The 23,382-nt window shown below is 45.7% G+C and overlaps 24 non-coding genes across 24 annotated transcripts; all 24 read left to right on the top strand.

Moving 5' to 3' along the window:
* Positions 1-435: 435 nt before the first annotated feature.
* On the top strand, positions 436-599 carry LOC128524817 (U1 spliceosomal RNA). The gene has a single exon (XR_008360649.1). It is a non-coding gene; the product is annotated as a U1 spliceosomal RNA (small nuclear RNA).
* A 628-nt stretch (positions 600-1,227) lies between these two features.
* Positions 1,228-1,391, top strand: LOC128524822 (U1 spliceosomal RNA). Its single transcript, XR_008360654.1, has one exon. It is a non-coding gene; the product is annotated as a U1 spliceosomal RNA (small nuclear RNA).
* Positions 1,392-2,019: 628 nt separating this feature from the next.
* LOC128524786 (U1 spliceosomal RNA) lies at positions 2,020-2,183 on the top strand. The gene has a single exon (XR_008360619.1). It is a non-coding gene; the product is annotated as a U1 spliceosomal RNA (small nuclear RNA).
* A 628-nt stretch (positions 2,184-2,811) lies between these two features.
* LOC128524792 (U1 spliceosomal RNA) lies at positions 2,812-2,975 on the top strand. The gene has a single exon (XR_008360624.1). It is a non-coding gene; the product is annotated as a U1 spliceosomal RNA (small nuclear RNA).
* A 627-nt stretch (positions 2,976-3,602) lies between these two features.
* Positions 3,603-3,766, top strand: LOC128524776 (U1 spliceosomal RNA). Its single transcript, XR_008360609.1, has one exon. It is a non-coding gene; the product is annotated as a U1 spliceosomal RNA (small nuclear RNA).
* Positions 3,767-4,393: 627 nt separating this feature from the next.
* On the top strand, positions 4,394-4,557 carry LOC128524823 (U1 spliceosomal RNA). Its single transcript, XR_008360655.1, has one exon. It is a non-coding gene; the product is annotated as a U1 spliceosomal RNA (small nuclear RNA).
* A 1,014-nt stretch (positions 4,558-5,571) lies between these two features.
* On the top strand, positions 5,572-5,735 carry LOC128524824 (U1 spliceosomal RNA). The gene has a single exon (XR_008360656.1). It is a non-coding gene; the product is annotated as a U1 spliceosomal RNA (small nuclear RNA).
* A 627-nt stretch (positions 5,736-6,362) lies between these two features.
* LOC128524821 (U1 spliceosomal RNA) lies at positions 6,363-6,526 on the top strand. Its single transcript, XR_008360653.1, has one exon. It is a non-coding gene; the product is annotated as a U1 spliceosomal RNA (small nuclear RNA).
* Positions 6,527-7,158: 632 nt separating this feature from the next.
* Positions 7,159-7,322, top strand: LOC128524796 (U1 spliceosomal RNA). Its single transcript, XR_008360629.1, has one exon. It is a non-coding gene; the product is annotated as a U1 spliceosomal RNA (small nuclear RNA).
* Positions 7,323-7,944: 622 nt separating this feature from the next.
* LOC128524775 (U1 spliceosomal RNA) lies at positions 7,945-8,108 on the top strand. Its single transcript, XR_008360608.1, has one exon. It is a non-coding gene; the product is annotated as a U1 spliceosomal RNA (small nuclear RNA).
* A 632-nt stretch (positions 8,109-8,740) lies between these two features.
* LOC128524816 (U1 spliceosomal RNA) lies at positions 8,741-8,904 on the top strand. The gene has a single exon (XR_008360648.1). It is a non-coding gene; the product is annotated as a U1 spliceosomal RNA (small nuclear RNA).
* Positions 8,905-9,532: 628 nt separating this feature from the next.
* On the top strand, positions 9,533-9,696 carry LOC128524774 (U1 spliceosomal RNA). The gene has a single exon (XR_008360607.1). It is a non-coding gene; the product is annotated as a U1 spliceosomal RNA (small nuclear RNA).
* Positions 9,697-10,323: 627 nt separating this feature from the next.
* LOC128524834 (U1 spliceosomal RNA) lies at positions 10,324-10,487 on the top strand. The gene has a single exon (XR_008360666.1). It is a non-coding gene; the product is annotated as a U1 spliceosomal RNA (small nuclear RNA).
* Positions 10,488-11,115: 628 nt separating this feature from the next.
* LOC128524773 (U1 spliceosomal RNA) lies at positions 11,116-11,279 on the top strand. The gene has a single exon (XR_008360606.1). It is a non-coding gene; the product is annotated as a U1 spliceosomal RNA (small nuclear RNA).
* Positions 11,280-11,907: 628 nt separating this feature from the next.
* Positions 11,908-12,071, top strand: LOC128524779 (U1 spliceosomal RNA). Its single transcript, XR_008360611.1, has one exon. It is a non-coding gene; the product is annotated as a U1 spliceosomal RNA (small nuclear RNA).
* A 627-nt stretch (positions 12,072-12,698) lies between these two features.
* Positions 12,699-12,862, top strand: LOC128524811 (U1 spliceosomal RNA). The gene has a single exon (XR_008360644.1). It is a non-coding gene; the product is annotated as a U1 spliceosomal RNA (small nuclear RNA).
* Positions 12,863-13,871: 1,009 nt separating this feature from the next.
* LOC128524772 (U1 spliceosomal RNA) lies at positions 13,872-14,035 on the top strand. The gene has a single exon (XR_008360604.1). It is a non-coding gene; the product is annotated as a U1 spliceosomal RNA (small nuclear RNA).
* Positions 14,036-15,043: 1,008 nt separating this feature from the next.
* On the top strand, positions 15,044-15,207 carry LOC128524799 (U1 spliceosomal RNA). The gene has a single exon (XR_008360632.1). It is a non-coding gene; the product is annotated as a U1 spliceosomal RNA (small nuclear RNA).
* Positions 15,208-16,215: 1,008 nt separating this feature from the next.
* On the top strand, positions 16,216-16,379 carry LOC128524814 (U1 spliceosomal RNA). The gene has a single exon (XR_008360647.1). It is a non-coding gene; the product is annotated as a U1 spliceosomal RNA (small nuclear RNA).
* Positions 16,380-17,388: 1,009 nt separating this feature from the next.
* On the top strand, positions 17,389-17,552 carry LOC128524770 (U1 spliceosomal RNA). The gene has a single exon (XR_008360602.1). It is a non-coding gene; the product is annotated as a U1 spliceosomal RNA (small nuclear RNA).
* Positions 17,553-18,560: 1,008 nt separating this feature from the next.
* LOC128524831 (U1 spliceosomal RNA) lies at positions 18,561-18,724 on the top strand. Its single transcript, XR_008360663.1, has one exon. It is a non-coding gene; the product is annotated as a U1 spliceosomal RNA (small nuclear RNA).
* A 1,009-nt stretch (positions 18,725-19,733) lies between these two features.
* Positions 19,734-19,897, top strand: LOC128524769 (U1 spliceosomal RNA). The gene has a single exon (XR_008360601.1). It is a non-coding gene; the product is annotated as a U1 spliceosomal RNA (small nuclear RNA).
* A 1,008-nt stretch (positions 19,898-20,905) lies between these two features.
* LOC128524812 (U1 spliceosomal RNA) lies at positions 20,906-21,069 on the top strand. Its single transcript, XR_008360645.1, has one exon. It is a non-coding gene; the product is annotated as a U1 spliceosomal RNA (small nuclear RNA).
* A 1,008-nt stretch (positions 21,070-22,077) lies between these two features.
* On the top strand, positions 22,078-22,241 carry LOC128524768 (U1 spliceosomal RNA). Its single transcript, XR_008360600.1, has one exon. It is a non-coding gene; the product is annotated as a U1 spliceosomal RNA (small nuclear RNA).
* The last annotated feature ends 1,141 nt before the right edge of the window (positions 22,242-23,382 follow it).

The following is a 23,382-nucleotide window of genomic DNA, read 5'->3' as shown; positions in this document are numbered from 1 at the left end:
GAAACGCTGTGAAGTATATTGCATTGATGTCCTGCATGGAAGTTGAGGGAGCCCTAGTGAATCTCTGGCTAGTATTTTGCATTCATGTCCTGCTTGGAAGTTGAGGGAGCCCTACTGAAACTCTGGGTAGTATTTTGAATTCATGTCCTGGCTGCCAGTAGACGGAGCACTAGTAAAACTCTCGCAATGTAAAATACTACCCAAAGGACTATGTGTGTAGAACTCTGGGTATTAATTCACCTTCATGTTGGTACCACCCAAAATACTACGTGTCTGAATCTCTGGGGAGTATTTTACATTCTAGATAGAGCGTGTTAAACTCTGACCTGGAAGGGGAGGAGTCATGAAGTGTGCCAGGCCCTGGGCTGAGGTCAGCCACCCTCACCCAGTTGCTGACCATTCTGCAGGGCAGTTCTCAGACGGGCAAAGCAGAGCATACTTACCTGGCAGGGGTGATACCATGATCAAGAAGGTGATTTGCCCAAGACGAGGCTCAACCATTGCACTCAGGTTGTGCTGACTCTTGCGAATTCCCCAAATGTGGGAATCTCGACTGCATAATTTCTGGTAGTGGGGGTCTGCGTTCGCGCTCTCCCCTGATGCTTAATCTTGTTACAAAATAAAAGATAAAAACAACTGGTTTCTTTCCAGAGCATCTGGTTTTGGCACTCTGCATGTTCTCTGACTGTATATTTGTTAACGTTTTTACCTTTGGTTGGTGAGGAAGATTAGACAAATGCATGTGTCCTTTTTCTGCTAATGTTTTGTCAGGCCGATTGATTGAGGCCCACTGAAACGCTGTGAAGTATATTGCATTGATGTCCTGCATGGAAGTTGAGGGAGCCCTAGTGAATCTCTGGCTAGTATTTTGCATTCATGTCCTGCTTGGAAGTTGAGGGAGCCCTACTGAAACTCTGGGTAGTATTTTGCATTCATGTCCTGGCTGCCAGTAGACGGAGCACTAGTTAAACTCTCGCTATGTAAAATACTACCCAAAGGACTATGTGTGTAGAACTCTGGGTATTAATTCACCTTCATGTTGGTACCACCCAAAATACTACGTGTCTGAATCTCTGGGGAGTATTTTACATTCTAGATAGAGCGTGTTAAACTCTGACCTGGAAGGGGAGGAGTCATGAAGTGTGCCAGGCCCTGGGCTGAGGTCAGCCACCCTCACCCAGTTGCCGACCATTCTGCAGGGCAGTTCTCAGACAGGCAAAGCAGAGCATACTTACCTGGCAGGGGTGATACTATGATCAAGAAGGTGGTTTGCTCAAGACGAGGCTCAACCATTGCACTCAGGTTGTGCTGACTCTTGCGAATTCCCCAAATGTGGGAATCTCGACTGCATAATTTCTGGTAGTGGGGGACTGCGTTCGCGCTCTCCCTTGATGCTTAATCTTGTCACAAAATAAAAGATAAAAACAACTGGTTTCTTTCCAGAGCATCTGGTTTTGGCACTCTGCATGTTCTCTGACTGTGTATTTGTTAACGTTTTTACCTTTGGTTGGTGAGGAAGATTAGACAAATGCATGTGTACTTTCTCTGCTAATGTTTTGTCAGGCCGATTGATTGAGGCCCACTGAAACGCTGTGAAGTATATTGCATTGATGTCCTGCATGGAAGTTGAGGGAGCCCTAGTGAATCTCTGGCTAGTATTTTGCATTCATGTCCTGCTTGGAAGTTGAGGGAGCCCTACTGAAACTCTGGGTAGTATTTTGAATTCATGTCCTGGCTGCCAGTAGACGGAGCACTAGTAAAACTCTCGCAATGTAAAATACTACCCAAAGGACTATGTGTGTAGAACTCTGGGTATTAATTCACCTTCATGTTGGTACCACCCAAAATACTACGTGTCTGAATCTCTGGGGAGTATTTTACATTGTAGATAGAGCGTGTTAAACTCTGACCTGGAAGGGGAGGAGTCATGAAGTGTGCCAGGCCCTGGGCTGAGGTCAGCCACCCTCACCCAGTTGCTGACCATTCTGCAGGGCAGTTCTCAGACGGGCAAAGCAGAGCATACTTACCTGGCAGGGGTGATACCATGATCAAGAAGGTGGTTTGCCCAAGACGAGGCTCAACCATTGCACTCAGGTTGTGCTGACTCTTGCGAATTCCCCAAATGTGGGAATCTCGACTGCATAATTTCTGGTAGTGGGGGTCTGCGTTCGCGCTCTCCCCTGATGCTTAATCTTGTTACAAAATAAAAGATAAAAACAACTGGTTTCTTTCCAGAGCATCTGGTTTTGGCACTCTGCATGTTCTCTGACTGTATATTTGTTAACGTTTTTACCTTTGGTTGGTGAGGAAGATTAGACAAATGCATGTGTCCTTTTTCTGCTAATGTTTTGTCAGGCCGATTGATTGAGGCCCACTGAAACGCTGTGAAGTATATTGCATTGATGTCCTGCATGGAAGTTGAGGGAGCCCTAGTGAATCTCTGGCTAGTATTTTGCATTCATGTCCTGCTTGGAAGTTGAGGGAGCCCTACTGAAACTCTGGGTAGTATTTTGCATTCATGTCCTGGCTGCCAGTAGACGGAGCACTAGTTAAACTCTCGCTATGTAAAATACTACCCAAAGGACTATGTGTGTAGAACTCTGGGTATTGATTCACCTTCATGTTGGTACCACCCAAAATACTACGTGTCTGAATCTCTGGGGAGTATTTTACATTCTAGATAGAGCGTGTTAAACTCTGACCTGGAAGGGGAGGAGTCATGAAGTGTGCCAGGCCCTGGGCTGAGGTCAGCCACCCTCACCCAGTTGCCGACCATTCTGCAGGGCAGTTCTCAGACAGGCAAAGCAGAGCATACTTACCTGGCAGGGGTGATACCATGATCAAGAAGGTGGTTTGCTCAAGACGAGGCTCAACCATTGCACTCAGGTTGTGCTGACTCTTGCGAATTCCCCAAATGTGGGAATCTCGACTGCATAATTTCTGGTAGTGGGGGACTGCGTTCGCGCTCTCCCCTGATGCTTAATCTTGTCACAAAAAAAAGATAAAAACAACTGGTTTCTTTCCAGAGCATCTGGTTTTGGCACTCTGCATGTTCTCTGACTGTGTATTTGTTAACGTTTTTACCTTTGGTTGGTGAGGAAGATTAGACAAATGCATGTGTACTTTCTCTGCTAATGTTTTGTCAGGCCGATTGATTGAGGCCCACTGAAACGCTGTGAAGTATTTTGCATTGATGTCCTGCATGGAAGTTGAGGGAGCCCTAGTGAATCTCTGGCTAGTATTTTGCATTCATGTCCTGTTTGGAAGTTGAGGGAGCCTCACTGAAACTCTGGGTAGTATTTTGCATTCATGTCCTGGCTGCCAGTAGACGGAGCACTATTAAAACTATCGCTATGTAAAATACTACCCAAAGGACTATGTGTGTAGAACTCTGGGTATTAATTCACCTTCATGTTGGTACCACCCAAAATACTACGTGTCTAAATCTCTGGGGAGTATTTTACATTCTAGATAGAGCGTGTTAAAATCTGACCTGGAAGGGGAGGAGTCATGAAGTGTGCCAGGCCCTGGGCTGAGGTCAGCCACCCTCACCCAGTTGCTGACCATTCTGCAGGGCAGTTCTCAGACAGGCAAAGCAGAGCATACTTACCTGGCAGGGGTGATACCATGATCAAGAAGGTGGTTTGCCCAAGACGAGGCTCAACCATTGCACTCAGGTTGTGCTGACTCTTGCGAATTCCCCAAATGTGGGAATCTCGACTGCATAATTTCTGGTAGTGGGGGACTGCGTTCGCGCTCTCCCCTGATGCTTAATCTTGTCACAAAAAAAAGATAAAAACAACTGGTTTCTTTCCAGAGCATCTAGTTTTGGCACTCTGCATGTTCTCTGACTGTGTATTTGTTAACGTTTTTACCTTTGGTTGGTGAGCAAGATTAGACAAATGCATGTGTACTTTCTCTGCTAATGTTTTGTCAGGCCGATTGATTGAGGCCCACTGAAACGCTGTGAAGTATATTGCATTGATGTCCTGCATGGAAGTTGAGGGAGCCCTAGTGAATCTCTGGCTAGTATTTTGCATTCATGTCCTGCTTGGAAGTTGAGGGAGCCCTACTGAAACTCTGGGTAGTATTTTGCATTCATGTCCTGGCTGCCAGTAGACGGAGCACTAGTAAAACTCTCGCAATGTAAAATACTACCCAAAGGACTATGTGTGTAGAACTCTGGGTATTAATTCACCTTCATGTTGGTACCACCCAAAATACTACGTGTCTGAATCTCTGGGGAGTATTTTACATTCTAGATAGAGCGTGTTAAACTCTGACCTGGAAGGGGCGGAGTCATGAAGTGTGCCAGGCCCTGGGCTGAGGTCAGCCACCCTCACCCAGTTGCTGACCATTCTGCAGGGCAGTTCTCAGACAGGCAAAGCAGAGCATACTTACCTGGCAGGGGTGATACCATGATCAAGAAGGTGGTTTGCCCAAGACGAGGCTCAACCATTGCACTCAGGTTGTGCTGACTCTTGCGAATTCCCCAAATGTGGGAATCTCGACTGCATAATATCTGGTAGTGGGGGACTGCGTTCGTGCTCTCCCCTGATGCTTAATCTTGTCACAAAATAAAAGATAAAAACAACTGGTTTCTTTCCAGAGCATCTGGTTTTGGCACTCTGCATGTTCTCTGACTGTGTATTTGTTAACGTTTTTACCTTTGGTTGGTGAGGAAGATTAGACAAATGCATGTGTACTTTCTCTGCTAATGTTTTGTCATGTCAGGCCGATTGATTGAGGCCCACTGAAACGCTGTGAAGTATATTGCATTGATGTCCTGCATGGAAGTTGAGGGAGCCCTAGTGAATCTCTGGCTAGTATTTTGCATTCATGTCCTGCTTGGAAGTTGAGGGAGCCCTACTGAAACTCTGGGTAGTATTTTGCATTCATGTCCTGGCTGCCAGTAGACGGAGCACTAGTAAAACTCTCGCTATGTAAAATACTACCCAAAAGACTATGTGTGTAGAACTCTGGGTATTAATTCACCTTCATGTTGGTACCACCCAAAATACTACGTGTCTGAATCTCTGGGGAGTATTTTACATTCTAAATAGAGCGTGTTAAACTCTGACCTGGAAGGGGCGGAGTCATGAAATGTTTTGTCAGGCCGATTGATTGAGGCCCACTGAAACGCTGTGAAGTATATTGCATTGATGTCCTGCATGGAAGTTGAGGGAGCCATAGTGAATCTCTGGCTAGTATTTTGCATTCATGTCCTGTTTGGAAGTTGAGGGAGCCTCACTGAAACTCTGGGTAGTATTTTGCATTCATGTCCTGGCTGCCAGTAGACGGAGCACTAGTAAAACTCTCGCTATGTAAAATACTACCCAAAGGACTATGTGTGTAGAACTCTGGGTATTAATTCACCTTCATGTTGGTACCACCCAAAATACTACGTGTCTGAATCTCTGGGGAGTATTTTACATTCTAGATAGAGCGTGTTAAACTCTGATCTGGAAGGGGAGGAGTCATGAAGTGTGCCAGGCCCTGGGCTGAGGTCAGCCACCCTCACCCAGTTGCTGACCATTCTGCAGGGCAGTTCTCAGACAGGCAAAGCAGAGCATACTTACCTGGCAGGGGTGATACCATGATCAAGAAGGTGGTTTTTCCAAGACAAGGCTCAACCATTGCACTCAGGTTGTGCTGACTCTTGCGAATTCCCCAAATGTGGGAATCTCGACTGCATAATTTCTGGTAGTGGGGGACTGCGTTCGCGCTCTCCCCTGATGCTTAATCTTGTCACAAAAAAAAGATAAAAACAACTGGTTTCTTTCCAGAGCATCTGGTTTTGGCACTCTGCATGTTCTCTGACTGTGTATTTGTTAACGTTTTTACCTTTGGTTGGTGAGGAAGATTAGACAAATGCATGTGTACTTTCTCTGCTAATGTTTTGTCAGGCCGATTGATTGAGGCCCACTGAAACGCTGTGAAGTATATTGCATTGATGTCCTGCATGGAAGTTGAGGGAGCCCTAGTGAATCTCTGGCTAGTATTTTGCATTCATGTCCTGCTTGGAAGTTGAGGGAGCCCTACTGAAACTCTGGGTAGTATTTTGCATTCATGTCCTGGCTGCCAGTAGACGGAGCACTAGTAAAACTCTCGCTATGTAAAATACTACCCAAAAGACTATGTGTGTAGAACTCTGGGTATTAATTCACCTTCATGTTGGTACCACCCAAAATACTACGTGTCTGAATCTCTGGGGAGTATTTTACATTCTAGATAGAGCTTGTTAAACTCTGACCTTGAAGGGGAGGAGTCATGAAGTGTGCCAGGCCCTGGGCTGAGGTCAGCCACCCTCACCCAGTTGCCGACCATTCTGCAGGGCAGTTCTCAGACAGGCAAAGCAGAGCATACTTACCTGGCAGGGGTGATACTATGATCAAGAAGGTGGTTTGCCCAAGACGAGGCTCAACCAGTGCACTCAGGTTGTGCTGACTCTTGCGAATTCCCCAAATGTGGGAATCTCGACTGCATAATTTCTGGTAGTGGGGGACTGCGTTCGCGCTCTCCCCTGATGCTTAATCTTGTCACAAAAAAAAGATAAAAACAACTGGTTTCTTTCCAGAGCATCTGGTTTTGGCACTCTGCATGTTCTCTGACTGTGTATTTGTTAACGTTTTTACCTTTGGTTGGTGAGGAAGATTAGACAAATGCATGTGTACTTTCTCTGCTAATGTTTTGTCATGTCAGGCCGATTGATTGAGGCCCACTGAAACGCTGTGAAGTATATTGCATTGATGTCCTGCATGGAAGTTGAGGGAGCCCTAGTGAATCTCTGGCTAGTATTTTGCATTCATGTCCTGCTTGGAAGTTGAGGGAGCCCTACTGAAACTCTGGGTAGTATTTTGCATTCATGTCCTGGCTGCCAGTAGACGGAGCACTAGTAAAACTCTCGCTATGTAAAATACTACCCAAAGGACTATGTGTGTAGAACTCTGGGTATTAATTCACCTTCATGTTGGTACCACCCAAAATACTACGTGTCTGAATCGCTGGGGAGTATTTTACATTCTAGATAGAGCGTGTTAAAATCTGACCTGGAAGGGGAGGAGTCATGAAGTGTGCCAGGCCCTGGGCTGAGGTCAGCCACCCTCACCCAGTTGCCGACCATTCTGCAGGGCAGTTCTCAGACAGGCAAAGCAGAGCATACTTACCTGGCAGGGGTGATACCATGATCAAGAAGGTGGTTTGCCCAAGACGAGGCTCAACCATTGCACTCAGGTTGTGCTGACTCTTGCGAATTCCCCAAATGTGGGAATCTCGACTGCATAATTTCTGGTAGTGGGGGACTGCGTTCGCGCTCTCTCCTGATGCTTGTCACAAAATAAAAGATAAAAACAACTGGTTTCTTTCCAGAGCATCTGGTTTTGGCACTCTGCATGTTCTCTGACTGTGTATTTGTTAACGTTTTTACCTTTGGTTGGTGAGGAAGATTAGACAAATGCATGTGTACTTTCTCTGCTAATGTTTTGTCAGGCCGATTGATTGAGGCCCACTGAAACGCTGTGAAGTATATTGCATTGATGTCCTGCATGGAAGTTGAGGGAGCCCTAGTGAATCTCTGGCTAGTATTTTGCATTCATGTCCTGTTTGGAAGTTGAGGGAGCCTCACTGAAACTCTGGGTAGTATTTTGCATTCATGTCCTGGCTGCCAGTAGACGGAGCACTAGTAAAACTCTCGCTATGTAAAATACTACCCAAAGGACTATGTGTGTAGAACTCTGGGTATTAATTCACCTTCATGTTGGTACCACCCAAAATACTACGTGTCTGAATCTCTGGGGAGTATTTTACATTCTAGATAGAGCGTGTTAAACTCTGATCTGGAAGGGGAGGAGTCATGAAGTGTGCCAGGCCCTGGGCTGAGGTCAGCCACCCTCACCCAGTTGCTGACCATTCTGCAGGGCAGTTCTCAGACAGGCAAAGCAGAGCATACTTACCTGGCAGGGGTGATACCATGATCAAGAAGGTGGTTTGCCCAAGACGAGGCTCAACCATTGCACTCAGGTTGTGCTGACTCTTGCGAATTCCCCAAATGTGGGAATCTCGACTGCATAATTTCTGGTAGTGGGGGACTGCGTTCGCGCTCTCCCCTGATGCTTAATCTTGTCACAAAAAAAAGATAAAAACAACTGGTTTCTTTCCAGAGCATCTGGTTTTGGCACTCTGCATGTTCTCTGACTGTGTATTTGTTAACGTTTTTACCTTTGGTTGGTGAGGAAGATTAGACAAATGCATGTGTACTTTCTCTGCTAATGTTTTGTCATGTCAGGCCGATTGATTGAGGCCCACTGAAACGCTGTGAAGTATATTGCATTGATGTCCTGCATGGAAGTTGAGGGAGCCCTAGTGAATCTCTGGCTAGTATTTTGCATTCATGTCCTGCTTGGAAGTTGAGGGAGCCCTACTGAAACTCTGGGTAGTATTTTGCATTCATGTCCTGGCTGCCAGTAGACGGAGCACTAGTTAAACTCTCGCTATGTAAAATACTACCCAAAGGACTATGTGTGTAGAACTCTGGGTATTAATTCACCTTCATGTTGGTACCACCCAAAATACTACGTGTCTGAATCTCTGGGGAGTATTTTATATTCTAGATAGAGCGTGTTAAAATCTGACCTGGAAGGGGAGGAGTCATGAAGTGTGCCAGGCCCTGGGCTGAGGTCAGCCACCCTCACCCAGTTGCCGACCATTCTGCAGGGCAGTTCTCAGACAGGCAAAGCAGAGCATACTTACCTGGCAGGGGTGATACCATGATCAAGAAGGTGGTTTGCCCAAGACGAGGCTCAACCATTGCACTCAGGTTGTGCTGACTCTTGCGAATTCCCCAAATGTGGGAATCTCGACTGCATAATTTCTGGTAGTGGGGGACTGCATTCGCGCTCTCCCCTGATGCTTAATCTTGTCACAAAATAAAAGATAAAAACAACTGGTTTCTTTCCAGAGCATCTGGTTTTGGCACTCTGCATGTTCTCTGACTGTGTATTTGTTAACGTTTTTACCTTTGGTTGGTGAGGAAGATTAGACAAATGCATGTGTACTTTCTCTGCTAATGTTTTGTCAGGCCGATTGATTGAGGCCCACTGAAACGCTGTGAAGTATATTGCATTGATGTCCTGCATGGAAGTTGAGGGAGCCCTAGTGAATCTCTGGCTAGTATTTTGCATTCATGTCCTGCTTGGAAGTTGAGGGAGCCCTACTGAAACTCTGGGTAGTATTTTGCATTCATGTCCTGGCTGCCAGTAGACGGAGCACTAGTAAAACTCTCGCTATGTAAAATACTACCCAAAGGACTATGTGTGTAGAACTCTGGGTATTAATTCAACTTCATGTTGGTACCACCCAAAATACTACGTGTCTGAATCTCTGGGGAGTATTTTACATTCTAGATAGAGCGTGTTAAACTCTGATCTGGAAGGGGAGGAGTCATGAAGTGTGCCAGGCCCTGGGCTGAGGTCAGCCACCCTCACCCAGTTGCTGACCATTCTGCAGGGCAGTTCTCAGACAGGCAAAGCAGAGCATACTTACCTGGCAGGGGTGATACCATGATCAAGAAGGTGGTTTGCCCAAGACGAGGCTCAACCATTGCACTCAGGTTGTGCTGACTCTTGCGAATTCCCCAAATGTGGGAATCTCGACTGCATAATTTCTGGTAGTGGGGGACTGCGTTCGCGCTCTCCCCTGATGCTTAATCTTGTCACAAAAAAAAGATAAAAACAACTGGTTTCTTTCCAGAGCATCTAGTTTTGGCACTCTGCATGTTCTCTGACTGTGTATTTGTTAACGTTTTTACCTTTGGTTGGTGAGGAAGATTAGACAAATGCATGTGTACTTTCTCTACTAATGTTTTGTCAGGCCGATTGATTGAGGCCCACTGAAACGCTGTGAAGTATATTGCATTGATGTCCTGCATGGAAGTTGAGGGAGCCCTAGTGAATCTCTGGCTAGTATTTTGCATTCATGTCCTGCTTGGAAGTTGAGGGAGCCCTACTGAAACTCTGGGTAGTATTTTGCATTCATGTCCTGGCTGCCAGTAGACGGAGCACTAGTAAAACTCTCGCAATGTAAAATACTACCCAAAGGACTATGTGTGTAGAACTCTGGGTATTAATTCACCTTCATGTTGGTACCACCCAAAATACTACGTGTCTGAATCTCTGGGGAGTATTTTACATTCTAGATAGAGCGTGTTAAACTCTGACCTGGAAGGGGAGGAGTCATGAAGTGTGCCAGGCCCTGGGCTGAGGTCAGCCACCCTCACCCAGTTGCAGACCATTCTGCAGGGCAGTTCTCAGACAGGCAAAGCAGAGCATACTTACCTGGCAGGGATGATACCATGATCAAGAAGGTGGTTTGCCCAAGACGAGGCTCAACCATTGCACTCAGGTTGTGCTGACTCTTGCGAATTCCCCAAATGTGGGAATCTCGACTGCATAATTTCTTGTAGTGGGGGACTGCGTTCGTGCTCTCCCCTGATGCTTAATCTTGTCACAAAATAAAAGATAAAAGCAACTGGTTTCTTTCCAGAGCATCTAGTTTTGGCACTCTGCATGTTCTCTGACTGTGTATTTGTTAACATTTTTACCTTTGGTTGGTGAGGAAGATTAGACAAATGCATGTGTACTTTCTCTGCTAATGTTTTGTCAGGCCGATTGATTGAGGCCCACTGAAACGCTGTGAAGTATATTGCATTGATGTCCTGCATGGAAGTTGAGGGAGCCCTAGTGAATCTCTGGCTAGTATTTTGCATTCATGTCCTGCTTGGAAGTTGAGGGAGCCCTACTGAAACTCTGGGTAGTATTTTGCATTCATGTCCTGGCTGCCAGTAGACGGAGCACTAGTAAAACTCTCGCTATGTAAAATACTACCCAAAAGACTATGTGTGTAGAACTCTGGGTATTAATTCACCTTCATGTTGGTACCACCCAAAATACTACGTGTCTGAATCTCTGGGGAGTATTTTACATTCTAGATAGAGCGTGTTAAACTCTGACCTGGAAGGGGAGGAGTCATGAAGTGTGCCAGGCCCTGGGCTGAGGTCAGCCACCCTCACCCAGTTGCCGACCATTCTGCAGGGCAGTTCTCAGACAGGCAAAGCAGAGCATACTTACCTGGCAGGGGTGATACCATGATCAAGAAGGTGGTTTGCCCAAGACGAGGCTCAACCATTGCACTCAGGTTGTGCTGACTCTTGCGAATTCCCCAAATGTGGGAATCTCGACTGCATAATTTCTGGTAGTGGGGGACTGCGTTCGCGCTCTCCCCTGATGCTTAATCTTGTCACAAAATAAAAGATAAAAACAATTGGTTTTTTTCCAGAGCATCTGGTTTTGGCACTCTGCATGTTCTCTGACTGTGTATTTGTTAACGTTTTTACCTTTGGTTGGTGAGGAAGATTAAACAAATGCATGTGTACTTTCTCTGCTAATGTTTTGTCAGGCCGATTGATTGAGGCCCACTGAAACGCTGTGAAGTATATTGCATTGATGTCCTGCATGGAAGTTGAGGGAGCCCTAGTGAATCTCTGGCTAGTATTTTGCATTCATGTCCTGCTTGGAAGTTGAGGGAGCCCTACTGAAACTCTGGGTAGTATTTTGCATTCATGTCCTGGCTGCCAGTAGAAGGAGCACTAGTAAAACTCTCGCTATGTAAAATACTACCCAAAAGACTATGTGTGTAGAACTCTGGGTATTAATTCACCTTCATGTTGGTACCACCCAAAATACTACGTGTCTGAATCTCTGGGGAGTATTTTACATTCTAGATAGAGCGTGTTAAACTCTGACCTGGAAGGGGAGGAGTCATGAAGTGTGCCAGGCCCTGGGCTGAGGTCAGCCACCCTCACCCAGTTGCCGACCATTCTGCAGGGCAGTTCTCAGACAGGCAAAGCAGAGCATACTTACCTGGCAGGGGTGATACCATGATCAAGAAGGTGGTTTGCCCAAGACGAGGCTCAACCATTGCACTCAGGTTGTGCTGACTCTTGCGAATTTCCCAAATGTGGGAATCTCGACTGCATAATTTCTGGTAGTGGGGGACTGCGTTCGCGCTCTCCCCTGATGCTTAATCTTGTCACAAAAAAAAGATAAAAACAACTGGTTTCTTTCCAGAGCATCTGGTTTTGGCACTCTGCATGTTCTCTGACTGTGTATTTGTTAACGTTTTTACCTTTGGTTGGTGAGGAAGATTAAACAAATGCATGTGTACTTTCTCTGCTAATGTTTTGTCAGGCCGATTGATTGAGGCCCACTGAAACGCTGTGAAGTATATTGCATTGATGTCCTGCATGGAAGTTGAGGGAGCCCTAGTGAATCTCTGGCTAGTATTTTGCATTCATGTCCTGCTTGGAAGTTGAGGGAGCCCTACTGAAACTCTGGGTAGTATTTTGCATTCATGTCCTGGCTGCCAGTAGACGGAGCACTAGTAAAACTCTCGCTATGTAAAATACTACCCAAAAGACTATGTGTGTAGAACTCTGGGTATTAATTCACCTTCATGTTGGTACCACCCAAAATACTACGTGTCTGAATCTCTGGGGAGTATTTTACATTCTAGATAGAGCGTGTTAAACTCTGAGCTGGAAGGGGAGGAGTCATGAAGTGTGCCAGGCCCTGGGCTGAGGTCAGCCACCCTCACCCAGTTGCCGACCATTCTGCAGGGCAGTTCTCAGACAGGCAAAGCAGAGCATACTTACCTGGCAGGGGTGATACCATGATCAAGAAGGTGGTTTGCCCAAGACGAGGCTCAACCATTGCACTCAGGTTGTGCTGACTCTTGCGAATTCCCCAAATGTGGGAATCTCGACTGCATAATTTCTGGTAGTGTGGGACTGCGTTCGCGCTCTCCCCTGATGCTTAATCTTGTCACAAAATAAAAGATAAAAACAACTGGTTTCTTTCCAGAGCATCTGGTTTTGGCACTCTGCATGTTCTCTGCCTGTGTATTTGTTAACGTTTTTACCTTTGGTTGATGAGGAAGATTAAACAAATGCATGTGTACTTTCTCTGCTAATGTTTTGTCAGGCCGATTGATTGAGGCCCACTGAAACGCTGTGAAGTATATTGCATTGATGTCCTGCATGGAAGTTGAGGGAGCCCTAGTGAATCTCTGGCTAGTATTTTGCATTCATGTCCTGCTTGGAAGTTGAGGGAGCCCTACTGAAACTCTGGGTAGTATTTTGCATTCATGTCCTGGCTGCCAGTAGACGGAGCACTAGTAAAACTCTCGCTATGTAAAATACTACCCAAAAGACTATGTGTGTAGAACTCTGGGTATTAATTCACCTTCATGTTGGTACCACCCAAAATACTACGTGTCTGAATCTCTGGGGAGTATTTTACATTCTAGATAGAGCGTGTTAAACTCTGACCTGGAAGGGGCGGAGTCATGAAATGTTTTGTCAGGCCGATTGATTGAGGCCCACTGAAACGCTGTGAAGTATATTGCATTGATGTCCTGCATGGAAGTTGAGGGAGCCATAGTGAATCTCTGGCTAGTATTTTGCATTCATGTCCTGCTTGGAAGTTGAGGGAGCCCTACTGAAACTCTGGGTAGTATTTTGCATTCATGTCCTGGCTGCCAGTAGACGGAGCACTAGTAAAACTCTCGCTATGTAAAATACTACCCAAAAGACTATGTGTGTAGAACTCTGGGTATTAATTCACCTTCATGTTGGTACCACCCAAAATACTACGTGTCTGAATCTCTGGGGAGTATTTTACATTCTAGATAGAGCGTGTTAAACTCTGACCTGGAAGGGGCGGAGTCATGAAGTGTGCCAGGCCCTGGGCTGAGGTCAGCCACCCTCACCCAGTTGCCGACCATTCTGCAGGGCAGTTCTCAGACAGGCAAAGCAGAGCATACTTACCTGGCAGGGGTGATACCATGATCAAGAAGGTGGTTTGCCCAAGACGAGGCTCAACCATTGCACTCAGGTTGTGCTGACTCTTGCGAATTCCCCAAATGTGGGAATCTCGACTGCATAATTTCTGGTAGTGGGGGACTGCGTTCGCGCTCTCCCCTGATGCTTAATCTTGTCACAAAAAAAAGATAAAAACAACTGGTTTCTTTCCAGAGCATCTGGTTTTGGCACTCTGCATGTTCTCTGACTGTGTATTTGTTAACGTTTTTACCTTTGGTTGGTGAGGAAGATTAAACAAATGCATGTGTACTTTCTCTGCTAATGTTTTGTCAGGCCGATTGATTGAGGCCCACTGAAACGCTGTGAAGTATATTGCATTGATGTCCTGCATGGAAGTTGAGGGAGCCCTAGTGAATCTCTGGCTAGTATTTTGCATTCATGTCCTGCTTGGAAGTTGAGGGAGCCCTACTGAAACTCTGGGTAGTATTTTGCATTCATGTCCTGGCTGCCAGTAGACGGAGCACTAGTAAAACTCTCGCTATGTAAAATACTACCCAAAAGACTATGTGTGTAGAACTCTGGGTATTAATTCACCTTCATGTTGGTACCACCCAAAATACTACGTGTCTGAATCTCTGGGGAGTATTTTACATTCTAGATAGAGCGTGTTAAACTCTGACCTGGAAGGGGCGGAGTCATGAAATGTTTTGTCAGGCCGATTGATTGAGGCCCAGTGAAACGCTGTGAAGTATATTGCATTGATGTCCTGCATGGAAGTTGAGGGAGCCATAGTGAATCTCTGGCTAGTATTTTGCATTCATGTCCTGCTTGGAAGTTGAGGGAGCCCTACTGAAACTCTGGGTAGTATTTTGCATTCATGTCCTGGCTGCCAGTAGACGGAGCACTAGTAAAACTCTTGCTATGTAAAATACTACCCAAAAGACTATGTGTGTAGAACTCTGGGTATTAATTCACCTTCATGTTGGTACCACCCAAAATACTACGTGTCTGAATCTCTGGGGAGTATTTTACATTCTAGATAGAGCGTGTTAAACTCTGACCTGGAAGGGGCGGAGTCATGAAGTGTGCCAGGCCCTGGGCTGAGGTCAGCCACCCTCACCCAGTTGCCGACCATTCTGCAGGGCAGTTCTCAGACAGGCAAAGCAGAGCATACTTACCTGGCAGGGGTGATTCCATGATCAAGAAGGTGGTTTGCCCAAGACGAGGCTCAACCATTGCACTCAGGTTGTGCTGACTCTTGCGAATTCCCCAAATGTGGGAATCTCGACTGCATAATTTCTGGTAGTGGGGGACTGCGTTCGCGCTCTCCCCTGATGCTTAATCTTGTCACAAAAAAAAGATAAAAACAACTGGTTTCTTTCCAGAGCATCTGGTTTTGGCACTCTGCATGTTCTCTGACTGTGTATTTGTTAACGTTTTTACCTTTGGTTGGTGAGGAAGATTAAACAAATGCATGTGTACTTTCTCTGCTAATGTTTTGTCAGGCCGATTGATTGAGGCCCACTGAAACGCTGTGAAGTATATTGCATTGATGTCCTGCATGAAAGTTGAGGGAGCCCTAGTGAATCTCTGGCTAGTATTTTGCAATTATGTCCTGCTTGGAAGTTGAGGGAGCCCTACTGAAACTCTGGGTAGTATTTTGCATTCATGTCCTGGCTGCCAGTAGACGGAGCACTAGTAAAACTCTCGCTATGTAAAATACTACCCAAAAGACTATGTGTGTAGAACTCTGGGTATTAATTCACCTTCATGTTGGTACCACCCAAAATACTACGTGTCTGAATCTCTGGGGAGTATTTTACATTCTAGATAGAGCGTGTTAAACTCTGACCTGGAAGGGGCGGAGTCATGAAATGTTTTGTCAGGCCGATTGATTGAGGCCCACTGAAACGCTGTGAAGTATATTGCATTGATTTCCTGCATGGAAGTTGAGGGAGCCCTAGTGAATCTTTGGCTAGTATTTTGCATTCATGTCCTGCTTGGAAGTTGAGGGAGCCCTACTGAAACTCTGGGTAGTATTTTGCATTCATGTCCTGGCTGCCAGTAGACGGAGCACTAGTAAAACTCTCGCTATGTAAAATACTACCCAAAAGACTATGTGTGTAGAACTCTGGGTATTAATTCACCTTCATGTTGGTACCACCCAAAATACTACGTGTCTGAATCTCTGGGGAGTATTTTACATTCTAGATAGAGCGTGTTAAACTCTGACCTGGAAGGGGAGGAGTCATGAAGTGTGCCAGGCCCTGGGCTGAGGTCAGCCACCCTCACCCAGTTGCAGACCATTCTGCAGGGCAGTTCTCAGACAGGCAAAGCAGAGCATACTTACCTGGCAGGGGTGATACCATGATCAAGAAGGTGGTTTGCCCAAGACGAGGCTCAACCATTGCACTCAGGTTGTGCTGACTCTTGCGAATTCCCCAAATGTGGGAATCTCGACTGCATAATTTCTGGTAGTGGGGGACTGCGTTCGCACTCTCCCCTGATGCTTAATCTTGTCATAAAATAAAAGATAAAAACAACTGGTTTCTTTCCAGAGCATCTGGTTTTGGCACTCTGCATGTTCTCTGACTGTGTATTTGTTAACGTTTTTACCTTTGGTTGGTGAGGAAGATTAAACAAATGCATGTGTACTTTCTCTGCTAATGTTTTGTCAGGCCGATTGATTGAGGCCCATTGAAACGCTGTGAAGTATATTGCATTGATGTCCTGCATGGAAGTTGAGGGAGCCCTAGTGAATCTCTGGCTAGTATTTTGCATTCATGTCCTGCTTGGAAGTTGAGGGAGCCCTACTGAAACTCTGGGTAGTATTTTGCATTCATGTCCTGGCTGCCAGTAGACGGAGCACTAGTAAAACTCTCGCTATGTAAAATACTACCCAAAAGACTATGTGTGTAGAACTCTGGGTATTAATTCACCTTCATGTTGGTACCACCCAAAATACTACGTGTCTGAATCTCTGGGGAGTATTTTACATTCTAGATAGAGCGTGTTAAACTCTGACCTGGAAGGGGCGGAGTCATGAAATGTTTTGTCAGGCCGATTGATTGAGGCCCAGTGAAACGCTGTGAAGTATATTGCATTGATGTCCTGCATGGAAGTTGAGGGAGCCATAGTGAATCTCTGGCTAGTATTTTGCATTCATGTCCTGCTTGGAAGTTGAGGGAGCCCTACTGAAACTCTGGGTAGTATTTTGCATTCATGTCCTGGCTGCCAGTAGACGGAGCACTAGTAAAACTCTTGCTATGTAAAATACTACCCAAAAGACTATGTGTGTAGAACTCTGGGTATTAATTCACCTTCATGTTGGTACCACCCAAAATACTACGTGTCTGAATCTCTGGGGAGTATTTTACATTCTAGATAGAGCGTGTTAAACTCTGACCTGGAAGGGGCGGAGTCATGAAGTGTGCCAGGCCCTGGGCTGAGGTCAGCCACCCTCACCCAGTTGCCGACCATTCTGCAGGGCAGTTCTCAGACAGGCAAAGCAGAGCATACTTACCTGGCAGGGGTGATACCATGATCAAGAAGGTGGTTTGCCCAAGACGAGGCTCAACCATTGCACTCAGGTTGTGCTGACTCTTGCGAATTCCCCAAATGTGGGAATCTCGACTGCATAATTTCTGGTAGTGGGGGACTGCGTTCGCGCTCTCCCCTGATGCTTAATCTTGTCACAAAAAAAAGATAAAAACAACTGGTTTCTTTCCAGAGCATCTGGTTTTGGCACTCTGCATGTTCTCTGACTGTGTATTTGTTAACGTTTTTACCTTTGGTTGGTGAGGAAGATTAAACAAATGCATGTGTACTTTCTCTGCTAATGTTTTGTCAGGCCGATTGATTGAGGCCCACTGAAACGCTGTGAAGTATATTGCATTGATGTCCTGCATGAAAGTTGAGGGAGCCCTAGTGAATCTCTGGCTAGTATTTTGCAATTATGTCCTGCTTGGAAGTTGAGGGAGCCCTACTGAAACTCTGGGTAGTATTTTGCATTCATGTCCTGGCTGCCAGTAGACGGAGCACTAGTAAAACTCTCGCTATGTAAAATACTACCCAAAAGACTATGTGTGTAGAACTCTGGGTATTAATTCACCTTCATGTTGGTACCACCCAAAATACTACGTGTCTGAATCTCTGGGGAGTATTTTACATTCTAGATAGAGCGTGTTAAACTCTGACCTGGAAGGGGCGGAGTCATGAAATGTTTTGTCAGGCCGATTGATTGAGGCCCACTGAAACGCTGTGAAGTATATTGCATTGATTTCCTGCATGGAAGTTGAGGGAGCCCTAGTGAATCTTTGGCTAGTATTTTGCATTCATGTCCTGCTTGGAAGTTGAGGGAGCCCTACTGAAACTCTGGGTAGTATTTTGCATTCATGTCCTGGCTGCCAGTAGACGGAGCACTAGTAAAACTCTCGCTATGTAAAATACTACCCAAAAGACTATGTGTGTAGAACTCTGGGTATTAATTCACCTTCATGTTGGTACCACCCAAAATACTACGTGTCTGAATCTCTGGGGAGTATTTTACATTCTAGATAGAGCGTGTTAAACTCTGACCTGGAAGGGGCGGAGTCATGAAGTGTGCCAGGCCCTGGGCTGAGGTCAGCCACCCTCACCCAGTTGCCGACCATTCTGCAGGGCAGTTCTCAGACAGGCAAAGCAGAGCATACTTACCTGGCAGGGGTGATACCATGATCAAGAAGGTGGTTTGCCCAAGACGAGGCTCAACCATTGCACTCAGGTTGTGCTGACTCTTGCGAATTCCCCAAATGTGGGAATCTCGACTGCATAATTTCTGGTAGTGGGGGACTGCGTTCTCACTCTCCCCTGATGCTTAATCTTGTCATAAAATAAAAGATAAAAACAACTGGTTTCTTTCCAGAGCATCTGGTTTTGGCACTCTGCATGTTCTCTGACTGTGTATTTGTTAACGTTTTTACCTTTGGTTGGTGAGGAAGATTAAACAAATGCATGTGTACTTTCTCTGCTAATGTTTTGTCAGGCCGATTGATTGAGGCCCATTGAAACGCTGTGAAGTATATTGCATTGATGTCCTGCATGGAAGTTGAGGGAGCCCTAGTGAATCTCTGGCTAGTATTTTGCATTCATGTCCTGCTTGGAAGTTGAGGGAGCCCTACTGAAACTCTGGGTAGTATTTTGCATTCATGTCCTGGCTGCCAGTAGACGGAGCACTAGTAAAACTCTCGCTATGTAAAATACTACCCAAAAGACTATGTGTGTAGAACTCTGGGTATTAATTCACCTTCATGTTGGTACCACCCAAAATACTACGTGTCTGAATCTCTGGGGAGTATTTTACATTCTAGATAGAGCGTGTTAAACTCTGACCTGGAAGGGGCGGAGTCATGAAATGTTTTGTCAGGCCGATTGATTGAGGCCCAGTGAAACGCTGTGAAGTATATTGCATTGATGTCCTGCATGGAAGTTGAGGGAGCCATAGTGAATCTCTGGCTAGTATTTTGCATTCATGTCCTGCTTGGAAGTTGAGGGAGCCCTACTGAAACTCTGGGTAGTATTTTGCATTCATGTCCTGGCTGCCAGTAGACGGAGCACTAGTAAAACTCTTGCTATGTAAAATACTACCCAAAAGACTATGTGTGTAGAACTCTGGGTATTAATTCACCTTCATGTTGGTACCACCCAAAATACTACGTGTCTGAATCTCTGGGGAGTATTTTACATTCTAGATAGAGCGTGTTAAACTCTGACCTGGAAGGGGCGGAGTCATGAAGTGTGCCAGGCCCTGGGCTGAGGTCAGCCACCCTCACCCAGTTGCCGACCATTCTGCAGGGCAGTTCTCAGACAGGCAAAGCAGAGCATACTTACCTGGCAGGGGTGATACCATGATCAAGAAGGTGGTTTGCCCAAGACGAGGCTCAACCATTGCACTCAGGTTGTGCTGACTCTTGCGAATTCCCCAAATGTGGGAATCTCGACTGCATAATTTCTGGTAGTGGGGGACTGCGTTCGCGCTCTCCCCTGATGCTTAATCTTGTCACAAAAAAAAGATAAAAACAACTGGTTTCTTTCCAGAGCATCTGGTTTTGGCACTCTGCATGTTCTCTGACTGTGTATTTGTTAACGTTTTTACCTTTGGTTGGTGAGGAAGATTAAACAAATGCATGTGTACTTTCTCTGCTAATGTTTTGTCAGGCCGATTGATTGAGGCCCACTGAAACGCTGTGAAGTATATTGCATTGATGTCCTGCATGAAAGTTGAGGGAGCCCTAGTGAATCTCTGGCTAGTATTTTGCAATTATGTCCTGCTTGGAAGTTGAGGGAGCCCTACTGAAACTCTGGGTAGTATTTTGCATTCATGTCCTGGCTGCCAGTAGACGGAGCACTAGTAAAACTCTCGCTATGTAAAATACTACCCAAAAGACTATGTGTGTAGAACTCTGGGTATTAATTCACCTTCATGTTGGTACCACCCAAAATACTACGTGTCTGAATCTCTGGGGAGTATTTTACATTCTAGATAGAGCGTGTTAAACTCTGACCTGGAAGGGGCGGAGTCATGAAATGTTTTGTCAGGCCGATTGATTGAGGCCCACTGAAACGCTGTGAAGTATATTGCATTGATTTCCTGCATGGAAGTTGAGGGAGCCCTAGTGAATCTTTGGCTAGTATTTTGCATTCATGTCCTGCTTGGAAGTTGAGGGAGCCCTACTGAAACTCTGGGTAGTATTTTGCATTCATGTCCTGGCTGCCAGTAGACGGAGCACTAGTAAAACTCTCGCTATGTAAAATACTACCCAAAAGACTATGTGTGTAGAACTCTGGGTATTAATTCACCTTCATGTTGGTACCACCCAAAATACTACGTGTCTGAATCTCTGGGGAGTATTTTACATTCTAGATAGAGCGTGTTAAACTCTGACCTGGAAGGGGAGGAGTCATGAAGTGTGCCAGGCCCTGGGCTGAGGTCAGCCACCCTCACCCAGTTGCAGACCATTCTGCAGGGCAGTTCTCAGACAGGCAAAGCAGAGCATACTTACCTGGCAGGGGTGATACCATGATCAAGAAGGTGGTTTGCCCAAGACGAGGCTCAACCATTGCACTCAGGTTGTGCTGACTCTTGCGAATTCCTCAAATGTGGGAATCTCGACTGCATAATTTCTGGTAGTCGGGGACTGCGTTCGCGCTCTCCCCTGATGCTTAATCTTGTCACAAAAAAAAGATAAAAACAACTGGTTTCTTTCCAGAGCATCTGGTTTTGGCACTCTGCATGTTCTCTGACTGTGTATTTGTTAACGTTTTTACCTTTGGTTGGTGAGGAAGATTAAACAAATGCATGTGTACTTTCTCTGCTAATGTTTTGTCAGGCCGATTGATTGAGGCCCACTGAAACGCTGTGAAGTATATTGCATTGATGTCCTGCATGGAAGTTGAGGGAGCCCTAGTGAATCTCTGGCTAGTATTTTGCATTCATGTCCTGCTTGGAAGTTGAGGGAGCCCTACTGAAACTCTGGGTAGTATTTTGCATTCATGTCCTGGCTGCCAGTAGACGGAGCACTAGTAAAACTCTCGCTATGTAAAATACTACCCAAAAGACTATGTGTGTAGGACTCTGGGTATTAATTCACCTTCATGTTGGTACCACCCAAAATACTACGTGTCTGAATCTCTGGGGAGTATTTTACATTCTAGATAGAGCGTGTTAAACTCTGACCTGGAAGGGGCGGAGTCATGAAATGTTTTGTCAGGCCGATTGATTGAGGCCCACTGAAACGCTGTGAAGTATATTGCATTGATGTCCTGCATGGAAGTTGAGAAAGCCCTAGTGAATCTCTGGCTAGTATTTTGCATTCATGTCCTGCTTGGAAGTTGAGGGAGCCCTACCGAAACTCTGGGTAGTATTTTGCATTCATGTCCTGGCTGCCAGTAGACGGAGCCCTAGTAAAACTCTCGCTATGTAAAATACTACCCAAAAGACTATGTGTGTAGAACTCTGGGTATTAATTCACCTTCATGTTGGTACCACCCAAAATACTACGTGTCTGAATCTCTGGGGAGTATTTTACATTCTAGATAGAGCGTGTTAAACTCTGACCTGGAAGGGGAGGAGTCATGAAGTGTGCCAGGCCCTGGGCTGAGGTCAGCCACCCTCACCCAGTTGCCGACCATTCTGCAGGGCAGTTCTCAGACAGGCAAAGCAGAGCATACTTACCTGGCAGGGGTGATACCATGATCAAGAAGGTGGTTTGCCCAAGACGAGGCTCAACCATTGCACTCAGGTTGTGCTGACTCTTGCGAATTCCCCAAATGTGGGAATCTCGACTGCATAATTTCTGGTAGTGGGGGACTGCGTTCGCGCTCTCCCCTGATGCTTAATCTTGTCATAAAATAAAAGATAAAAACAACTGGTTTCTTTCCAGAGCATCTGGTTTTGGCACTCTGCATGTTCTCTGACTGTGTATTTGTTAACGTTTTTACCTTTGGTTGGTGAGGAAGATTAAACAAATGCATGTGTACTTTCTCTGCTAATGTTTTGTCAGGCCGATTGATTGAGGCCCACTGAAACGCTGTGAAGTATATTGCATTGATGTCCTGCATGGAAGTTGAGGGAGCCCTAGTGAATCTCTGGCTAGTATTTTGCATTCATGTCCTGCTTGGAAGTTGAGGGAGCCCTACTGAAACTCTGGGTAGTATTTTGCATTCATGTCCTGGCTGCCAGTAGACGGAGCACTAGTAAAACTCTCGCTATGTAAAATACTACCCAAAAGACTATGTGTGTAGAACTCTGGGTATTAATTCACCTTCATGTTGGTACCACCCAAAATACTACGTGTCTGAATCTCTGGGGAGTATTTTACATTCTAGATAGAGCGTGTTAAACTCTGACCTGGAAGGGGCGGAGTCATGAAATGTTTTGTCAGGCCGATTGATTGAGGCCCAGTGAAACGCTGTGAAGTATATTGCATTGATGTCCTGCATGGAAGTTGAGGGAGCCATAGTGAATCTCTGGCTAGTATTTTGCATTCATGTCCTGCTTGGAAGTTGAGGGAGCCCTACTGAAACTCTGGGTAGTATTTTGCATTCATGTCCTGGCTGCCAGTAGACGGAGCACTAGTAAAACTCTCGCTATGTAAAATACTACCCAAAAGACTATGTGTGTAGAACTCTGGGTATTAATTCACCTTCATGTTGGTACCACCCAAAATACTACGTGTCTGAATCTCTGGGGAGTATTTTACATTCTAGATAGAGCGTGTTAAACTCTGACCTGGAAGGGGCGGAGTCATGAAATGTTTTGTCAGGCCGATTGATTGAGGCCCAGTGAAACGCTGTGAAGTATATTGCATTGATGTCCTGCATGGAAGTTGAGGGAGCCATAGTGAATCTCTGGCTAGTATTTTGCATTCATGTCCTGCTTGGAAGTTGAGGGAGCCCTACTGAAACTCTGGGTAGTATTTTGCATTCATGTCCTGGCTGCCAGTAGACGGAGCACTAGTAAAACTCTTGCT

Source organism: Clarias gariepinus, chromosome 5 (genome assembly GCF_024256425.1).
Source record: "Clarias gariepinus isolate MV-2021 ecotype Netherlands chromosome 5, CGAR_prim_01v2, whole genome shotgun sequence".
Lineage (NCBI taxonomy): Eukaryota > Metazoa > Chordata > Actinopteri > Siluriformes > Clariidae > Clarias > Clarias gariepinus.
Note: the sequence above shows the minus strand (reverse complement) of the source record. Positions and strands in the feature narration are given on the sequence as shown.